Source organism: Solanum verrucosum, unplaced genomic scaffold (assembly GCF_900185275.1).
Source record: "Solanum verrucosum unplaced genomic scaffold, falcon-dt-bn FXZP01000113.1, whole genome shotgun sequence".
Taxonomy (NCBI): domain Eukaryota; kingdom Viridiplantae; phylum Streptophyta; class Magnoliopsida; order Solanales; family Solanaceae; genus Solanum; species Solanum verrucosum.
In genome coordinates this window covers 1,561,762-1,571,916 of record NW_026020105.1, presented here as the reverse complement: position 1 = coordinate 1,571,916, position 10,155 = coordinate 1,561,762, and the positions used below count along the sequence as shown (strand labels likewise).

The following is a 10,155-nucleotide window of genomic DNA, read 5'->3' as shown; positions in this document are numbered from 1 at the left end:
AAAACAACCCAGATGCATAGGGACTCGTTGAAGTCAGGGGTAGTGCCTAGAGCACCGCCATAGTCCTAAGCCTATGCACCCTGATGAATAATTCAAGCCTTATTTGCCAAATGGAGTTTAGAGTTAGAGAAATAAAACGATCTTCATATATTGAATAATTTCAATTTATTACATCATACTAAAGCAAAACAAGAAATAAACTAAAGGGCTAGGGATAACATGGGGAAAAAATCCTAAAAAGAAACAGGGTCAATGTTGGTCTCCAATGTTAGGCACAATCTGTTGCCTCATTTCTGAAGTGTTCTCATAGTCGCGATTGAGAAGGTTGCGGGCCCATCTTCTTTCCTTTTCATCACCAAAAACCTGGAATGCCTTCTTCACTCAAATCTGCATGCTTTGCGTCCTTCAAAAGCCACACGTAATACTCTGGTGTGCAGAAGGGTCTGTGCTCTCGAACATCAATAGTTACCACTTTTTCCCACCTTCGCAGTATAGTGCCCACTTGTGGTATTTCTGGCCCAAAATCATACCCATATTGTCCCATATGGGATCGTAGAGGTATCATTTGGATTTGACCAAACTGTCGAAGGACTCGGAGTGGTGCGTATGGTTGCACGCCATTTAAACCAATGAGCTCGATAAAGTAAAGGTCATTACCTCTTATAATGACACGACGAGGCTTCAACCAATAGTATTTCCATTGAATGTTGATGGTTGAACGTTCTCTCAAATAAACAAACCAGTCCTCAGTTCCCACAGGGGAAACAAAATATTTCATCCTTGAGGTATGATTGATGACTTTATTTCTCATAGTCCCTCTAAGAATGTCTACCGAATTTGCCCTTTGATAGAAATGCTCAACAGCCCAGAGTTGCAATAGAAAATTACACCCCTCGAAATATCTTTTGCCTTTGGTACATTTGGTGAGTGCCCTTATAATTTCTGCCAGTATCATGGGAACTATAGTTTTTCCGCCTCGAGCCATCATACGGACCACAGAACATAGGCTAGTGTGTATTTTTCCTCCTTCTCTAGGAAAAACTAATGAGCCCAACAGTGCGACAGCGAAAGCATTAAGACGGTATCTTTCCCACTTCGCAGGAGAGCAAGCAAATTCTCTGTGGAAGTTTTCATGGCCTTCCTCTTCTCCAAAACGTGAGTATAGAAACTCTAAAGAGATCCATCCCTCTTTCAGACAAAGCAAATTCGGATTATGACGCATGCCCATTTGTTTCAGGAAGGACCTTGGAGATGGCTTGTGTGGCACAATCATTTCACGATCTCTGTAAGGGAGACCAAGAAACCCACCAATCTCTTCAATCGTCGGGGTTAGTTCGAAATCCCTAAATTTGAACACTAGCCTCTCAGAATCCCAAAACTTCAACAATGCCTTGATCAAGTGACGGTCTGACTCGACGGAGATTAAAGCAGTAAGGCCACCTAGTAGTTCGTTTGCCTCCAACTCTCGATTCCTTTCAATATCCTTCCACCAGACCTTCAAGGTAGGATTCACTTTGACTACCATTTGCGTGTTTGGAAAATAAGGATAGACCATGACTCTGCAAACAAACAACAAACAAAATCTAAACTCCATATTGACAAATTTGGCTTAATTTAATTATTATGATCACATTGACACATAATTATACAATTTGTCTAAAGGGTGTTGGGGGCCTTTAGACGATAAGATGGTTACTAATCATGCGGATTGACACCAAGGGTCAAACCACCTAGGGCTTATACAACATGTATGACCTAAGTAAACTTTCTACGAGTTGGTTTGACACGGACTTGAAAGGAATTCTATGCGAGAAGGCTCGTGGTTTCACGGTAGTAAAACTATCCGTTCCGTCCACGCATATGCCGACTCTCTATAATTAGGTATTTGAAGATAATTGGAGTAGTTGTGAGAGGTGCAAAGGCACAACATCATTGTAACAAAAATAAAAAAGGAAGAGGGTTTCAATTGGGGGAAGTATGAGCGGAATGTCAGTTTATCAAAACAGTAACATTTAACACTTAGGTTGAAAGCGGTAACATATAGACAACTTTAAGGAAAGCAGTAAATAAATAAATAAATACAAAAATAAGCATGCAAACACAAAAATAAATTAAGCATATAAGGAAAGGGAATAAGGTTTAAACATGGAATACACAAATAAGGGAAAAGGGAAAAGGCGAAACATGGAATAATCAAATAAGGGAAAGGGAAAAGGACTAAACATGAAAATAACAATATTTAAGGAAAGCGAGTAAACAAGGAAAGTAAATAATTAATTAGACATGGCAATAACCAAACAATGAAATGACAGAAAAAGTAAACCCCATATAAGCACGAAACACGTAATGGTTAGAACCTAAAATGACCAGCTGAGTCGCCATTGTGTCGCGTCCCATTTTTCTCAAAACGGGTTTTGGTGCACGACCTAACAACTCTTTTGGGCTTTGGGTGATTGAAGAGTCGCCACCTAACGAATTAAGGCGCGTTAGGACACCTATCTAACCTAACTAAGTATAACTAAGGTCAACGAACCAGAGAACGAGGTAAGGGTTCAAATTACCTCGAGGGGAAGGTGTTAGGCATCCCTCGAGGTCCACAAATATGGGTCCCGGCAGTGTCTCATGCAATTTATGTGGGTTACAAATAACAAGTATGGTCACTTCATTTATTATTTATTTAATTAACATGATTGCTAAGTGATAACTAATATTAAACAAATAAGGGCATTTAAATTACTTTAATTAGTTTATCATGCATAGCTAGGTGACAACATGAAATTAAGCAATTTAGGACATTTTAGTTATTTTAATTAATTAGCTAGGCATGCGAGACTAAATGATAATATAATAAATAAATATTACACAATAAATAGAGAGATGAGCAAGGAGATAGAAATTTGCACAATTAGATAAGCAAACCAATTTTATTTTAATTAAACTACCCCAAATAAATATAATTATAAACAAATAAAGGGACAAAAGGAAAGGGAGACTCTGAAGGACTTTAGGATCAGCACTCGACTTTTTTTTAATTTCGGTCGGCTTCTCGTAGGGACAGACAAAACCAAGGTTTGTCATTTAGACCGAGTTGTTCACCGGAGTTTCTATCTCGCCGGTCACTGCTGCTCGTAGCAGGAGGTTTCGCTGCTGCTGGCTGCTGGATTTTTGTTGGCTGCTTGCTGGTTGCTGTCCGGCTGGAGCTGCTGCTGGTTGCTGTCCGGCTGGAGCTGCTGCTGTTGCTGTCGTGCGCCTCGCCAGGTGCTGCTGCTTCGCCGAAAATTGCTGCCTGGTGGTTCGCCGGTCGCTGGTTGCTGCTGCTCCTCGATGGACTGCTGTCTTCGCTGGAAAAAGGAGAATAGAGGAAGAGCAGCAACCTCGTTGCTGCTGCTGGCGGGGAGATGAGAGAAAGGAGAAGAGACGAGGGGGAAGGGAGAGAGAGAGAGGGCGCCGGAGAGGGGAGGATCTGCCTCCGATGGCTTTCGCCGGAAAAAATGGCGAGGAGGAGGGAGGTGCGGCGCTTAGAGAGAGTTGAGAGGAAGAGGATGAATGAATGTTTTTTAGGGTTTTGGTCTTTTAGATATTGAAATAGGAAGGTTAAGGATTTGATCTTGACCCTCGATTTTAGAAGAGATGAGGGGCTAAGATTCTATCTTGGACCTAATTTAAAGGATGAACGGATGAGATTAAAATGAAAGGGTCTTGAGAGTTGAATTGAAATGGCCAAATTTGAAATAAAAAATTGGCTAGAATTGAAATAAAATTGGATAGTTTAGGCTATAATTTAAATGATTTAAGGGAAACTTGAGGAGATGCTATTTAATTAATAAAATACTACATATATTATAATATTTCTATATAAATTATACACATTTAAGTTTTAAAATAGTTAAATAAAGTAAATATTTCGAGTTTAACTATCGATAAATATAATAATAAAAATGATTACAATAATTTTTATAAATCAAGCATGATTAAATTACAAACTTTTAGACGAAATTGATTAAAAAAATTTAAACTCGAAACATATAAAAAAAATGTATTTAATCGAATAGCATTCCAAAAAGGTTATAGGTCGGTCAAAATTGGGTGTCAACAGCTGCCCCTTGGTTGCTTGGGAATGAAGAATGAATTGTCGGGCAACCAGCGTTGACTTAGTAGCCGATTTTGTCCGATCGACGAGAGATGTCAGTGGGATCAATTGAAATGATGTAGAGTTGGAAAAGGGTACGACCGAGACTTTGGTATTAAGCCGCCTACATATCTCTGGTTATACGAGAATCAGGTCGTGTGTAGTTCTAGACTCAGGAGCAGACAAAACTCCTAAGAATTGAAAGAGCGGTACGATATTCGAACGGGAATGATATCGGCTTGAATGGATAAGATTAGAGTAGCGAGAAATGCATGAACATAGACTTTAAATATAAGAGTGTAGAATCCGATGAGAAACGGTAATATAACTAGCCAAGGGTTAAATGAAAAATGACAATACGAGTAGAGAAGAAATTGATAGGGCCTTTGTTGCGATGGACGTAAGCACGATAATTGTAGCCGAGAGGGAGATTGATCTCGCCTGCAAAATGTTAGTCTCTGCAAATCTGTAGCTTATAATATTATTAGTGCAAATATATCAAACAAACGATAAAAGTAAACATGATGCAATTTCCCATATCGACAATGATGTTTGCCATAAGACTATGAAAAATGATGTCTTAGGCTATGATGTCTAGGGCCATGATACGCAAAAATTATATCCTCAGGTCATGAAAATGTTGTCTGCGGGCCATGAAAATGATGCCTTTAGACTATGACACCTTTGGATCATGATAAGCAGAAAGTAAATCCTTAGGCCATGAAAAATGATGCATTTAGACCATGACGCCTTATGAATATGAGCAATGAGTAAAGAAAGCGTATTTGTAATTCGGGCATCTGTTGATACTTGTAGCTTGTTTGGAGTTTATTCAGACATATGCAATTCTCGAGCACAATGCAATCTCGGGCACAACACTATATTATCTTACATACAAGATTACGTAGTAACGGACATTAATAATGTAAAGGAAGATGATATTATAACATCTTAGCATTTATCCTTCAATCAATTATCTTTAATTTGATTTTATAATTTATCCTTTTGCTTGCAAGAAGTGTTACTATTTGATATTTTTAGGGAATCAAATGAACATCAACCGGAGATATTAAAATTTCTAATAAATAAATAATTGTTGGTGAAGGGATAAATAAATTTTAAAAGGCTGAAAAAAGTGAACAAATATTCTAATTCTAACGTGTAGAAAGTTCAGTCCAACCTTTTGTTAAGTTCCTCATTTAAATGTATTATAAGTAATTATTAAAATGAAAAATTAATTGGAAAATGTATCATATTGGACAACAATTCAACTTATTATATATACTTGAAAGGGAAAAATATTACATAAAATTATTTAGTTTATTTGGGTGGTTTTTAAAACTCAACATACCAGAGTAATGAAATTTAATTTGAAACTACACTTTTATTCTGAACGCATTGTCAAGAAACACATCTATTGCTTCAAGAAAAGTATTACAACTTGCAGTAAACTTGAGAATCTGTTCAACAATTAATTTATTGTGTAGTTATCTATGTCTTTGGGATTAAAAGAGGCTCTAGTCTAGTCATATTCCTCTATAGGTCATCCGCCACATTCTTGAACCCATGTCAAAAGTTTATTAATTCTTGTCTTCTTTTCCTGGTTCACTTCGCACATCAAGGTGCAATAAAGTTTTTAAGGTCTTTATGTCCTTACAATGAAGAGATGGTAGTATAGATCTTTAAGGAATAATTTTATTGTACCTTCCATAGTTTCAGTAGAGAAAACTTGCATGAAACTCAATTAACGTGTGTTATTTAATTTGTACTAACCAATACTTATAACAATAACTTTGTAGAAACATACACAATAAAGTTTACAACATGTATTCAAAAGCAACAATTAATAACATAAGCATAAATTAATGATTGTAAAAAATCATACCAGGATTTGTAACAATAGAATGAAACAGAAAGGAAAAAATTGATCCCATTGAATGCAAAATGTCCCCTTAAGGAAATTATTCCCCTCTAGTACCTGAGGTTTAAAGGAATAGATCCTCTTAGGAAAGAACGATTTTATTCACTCGTGTATTGATACAAAAACAATAGTGTAGTGAGCCACTCAACAGAAGCAAAGTACACGAATATTTAATTGTGCAGAAGAAGAAGTTCAGAAGTTTTGTTGTTTTAAAATGAGAGGAAATCCCTCTATTTATAGACAACAAATATTTATTGTGCCTTATCGGAAATGTCAGAACTCTTTGGAAAAGTCACAACCCTTCGGAAAGGTCACAACCTTTCATAAAAGTCACAACTTTTCATAAAAGTCGCATCTTTTCATAAAAGTCACAACTTTTCATGAAAGGGGAAGACTAATTTTGGAAATAAATAAATTAAAAGGAACTCCTTGTTTGTGGTGGCGCCACATAGGCGGGCCTAGGGTTCTCTTTTATATATGTATATGTCACACCCCAAACTCAAGGGGTGCAACTGGCACCTAATGCCAAAACTTGAGATTGAGCAGACCCTACTTAGCCATTTTGTAATGGCACGGAGAAGCCACACATAGTTAAGAAAACAAACAAGTATATCTCGGCTTAAAAATATGCCCTTGGCCGGCAAGTTCCTTGTCAACAACCCTATAAAGAATATAACTACTCACACGATTCATATAAAAAAATCCAGCTAGCACATAAATCATGTTTGGGCCATCGAGGCCACCATGATATCTAGGGAAATGTAAACGCTATATGGGTTGTCGAAACCACCATTATCTCTATACAAAAACGAAGAAATACTATGTATCAAGACAATAAATCAAATCATCGCCAAACTTTGGCCAACCAATAAACCAGGCCAGCATGGATAATAACGTGGCAATACAACCCGACACACTAGTATGCAAGCCTCTAAGAGTAGTAAAGCTTGGTTAGAACAGGGCCCCGACATACCCAAAAACTATATACAACAAAATCTAACAAACCTTTAAACTCTGGCAGCTCCGGAGGAAAAAGGGCTAACCAACCTACTGGAACTCAATCGTGCTGCTGGGGAGGTCTATCGAGTCGTCTGTCGGGACCTGCATACATCAATGCAGCCCCCCAGACAATGGGGCATCAGTACAAAATAATGTACCGAGTATGAAAGGCGATATACTAAATGAGCAAGTATCATAATATTTCAAAAGCAATCCGGTAAAGAAATCAAAATTTAGATAAACATGCTAACCCACTACTAAATCTAAATAAACAAAAATAATCAAACATCAACCTAACCAAGCCCCCATAAGCTCGACAGGTACAAACAACATACCACCTACTAGGCCCTCATAAGCCCAAAAGGTTCCAAATTAATCTACATACCCCTATCGATAACCCCTTGTCTTTGTAAGAAGTCACATATCCCTTTTAGGCAATGATATATCCCAGTAGGCAGCACATAGCCTTCCTTAGGCAACAACATAGCTATGTAGGCTGCACATAGCCCTCTTTTGCATCAACATAGCCCCGTAGACAACACATAGCCTTCTTTGGCGTCAAAATAGCCTCGTAGGCAACACATGACACTTTTGGTATCAATATTGCCCCGTAGGCAACACATAGCCCTCTTAGGCAATAACATAGTCCTCTTAGGCAACAACATAGCCCCCGTAGGCAATTCATAGATCAGCAGCTAACCACAATAGCCCCAAGGGCGATAACAAACAATTCAATATGCTAAAGGCGAGCAATTTAGCTATAAATAATATATATAAATAGTCTCCAAGTCGTTCATAACGTAAGATCGTTCTTAATAGATTATGAGTCCCTAAAATGAGGGTTTATAACCACTCAATTAGCCAACCACTCACAATTATATTTACAAGATCACCAACATTAACAACCCTATTATATCATTCCCAAGCTTTAAGGAAACATGTCAAACAAAGGGAATAGCCTTAACATACCTTTTTCTTTATAGTTTATGCTGAAAATACCCCTACCCGCACCACTACAACACTAAAAAAAAAGTAAACTCAATCAATAATTAAGGATAAAAATTACTACGACAATTCGACAATCGATATAGATTCCTATTGTAAATTACTATACGAGACCTAAGGTATTCATAAACTGATAAAAAATGGTTCATACCTTTCTTTACACGCCCAGAGCACCTGAATAAACTCAAACTATTGAAAAACCCCTGCTGCCACAACTTCCACGAAGCTACACCGCATAATTCATCAAGAAAACTATACCAAAACGACGAGCTCACGACATAGGGAAATTTTTGATAAAGAGCCAAGAAGAGATCATGAATACACAAGGATGATTTGAGGAGAAGTTCTCTGATTTTTATGGGTTTCTTACGAGCTGGAATGAAAAAAAAAAAAAGATGCTATCTTATAAGGTTCCACTGACCTAGGGGACCCACTAGTCGCCTCTGTTGTGCAGTCAATATAAAAAGGTGAATATCTCTCTATTCCGATGTAGTATGAATGAACGGTTTGATGCGTTGGAAACTGACTCGTAAACCTTCGATTTGATATATTGTAGGCCCTCTAACTCTTCTTATATTGGGAGAAAACCTTTGAGACATTTGCACTAAATTTCAGAGAAATCTTTAAAAAGGGACTTGCCATAACTTTCGCCAACTTTTATTACTAAACTCGCTTAACTTCAAAAATTAAGATGTGACCCTCGAGAACTTAAAATATGACCCACATAATCACTTATATATATTAATAACTCTTTGTCTTTCCACGAAGATACGACTTAAGTTAGAGTTCCGAAAAGTCGGGGTGTTACAGTATATATGATATATTAGATACAAAAACCCAAACAAGCCCGGGCACAATATATATTACTTTATTTATTTTAATTAATGTGACATGGATAGAATTAGGAGAGTCAACTAAATTATTAAATATTTTTTATTACTTTTCAAATAATATAGGTGGCAAATGTGATATTTTGTAAGCTAATCGATTTTTTAATATATTTGTTTAAATATTTAAGTTGTTAATTATTGTGATTTATGTGATATATGTGAAAATTTTAGAGTTAATCAATTTTAATACATTTTTTTGAATTTTTTAGTTGTTAAATATTGTGATTTATGGTATTCCTAGTTAGCATAATTTTCAAATAATATATGTTTCCATGTTTTTAACTATTTTTAAAGTTGTGATTTATAGTACTTTTAACGTAATTTTCAAACAATATGTTACTCACTCTTCCCCAACTTACGTGACACATGTGAAATTTTGAACTCAATCAAATTTTCAGTATGTTTTTTTTAAAATATTTAAAATTGTTAATATTGCAATTTATAGTACTCTTAATTCACGTAATTTTTAAATAATATATGTTATTTCCCCTGTCCCAATTTATGTGGCACATGAGAAATTTTGAGAGTTAATCAAATTTTTAATATATTTTTAAATACTTTAAGTTGTGATTTATAGTACCTTAACGTAATTTTCAAATAATATATGTTACTTTCTTTATCATAATTTATGTGACACGTGTGAATTGCAACTTATAGTACTCTGAATTAAATTAATATAATAATGATATAATATTTAAAAAATTGAATACTGAAATTATATGATTTACACATTTTATATAAAAATGACGTAAAAGATTTTAAAAAATAATTTTATTAAATTAATATAATAATGATATAATATTTAAAAAATTGTATACCGAAATTATAGGATTTAACCATTTTATGTAAAAATGACGTAAAAAATTTTAAAAAATAATTTTCCGTTGCCGGGACTTGAACCCGGGTCTCTCGGGTGAGAGCCGAGTATCCTAACCAACTAGACTACAACGGATTTGTTATTAAACTAAAATATTTTATACTATAAAGTTCAATAATTTTAAGAGTCAAAACCCTGCTTCGACAATAGCTGTTTCTTCTACTCCTATCCATTGGGGAACTCGAAAATCAACTTCAAAATGCCTGTCGCCTAAGGAATTGGCTGCCGTAGAGTTCACCTTTTCTCAATCTACAATAACAAGAAGAAGAACCCAGCAAAACCTTCTAATCACCAGGTTCTCGTTTTGTTTTCTATGCTTATTCTTGGATGTTAC

The 10,155-nt window shown here is 35.8% G+C and overlaps 1 non-coding gene across 1 annotated transcript; it reads right to left on the bottom strand.

Annotated features, from left to right (window-relative positions):
• Positions 1-9,823: 9,823 nt before the first annotated feature.
• Positions 9,824-9,896, bottom strand: TRNAE-CUC (transfer RNA glutamic acid (anticodon CUC)). The gene has a single exon. It is a non-coding gene; the product is annotated as a tRNA-Glu (tRNA).
• Positions 9,897-10,155: the final 259 nt, after the last annotated feature.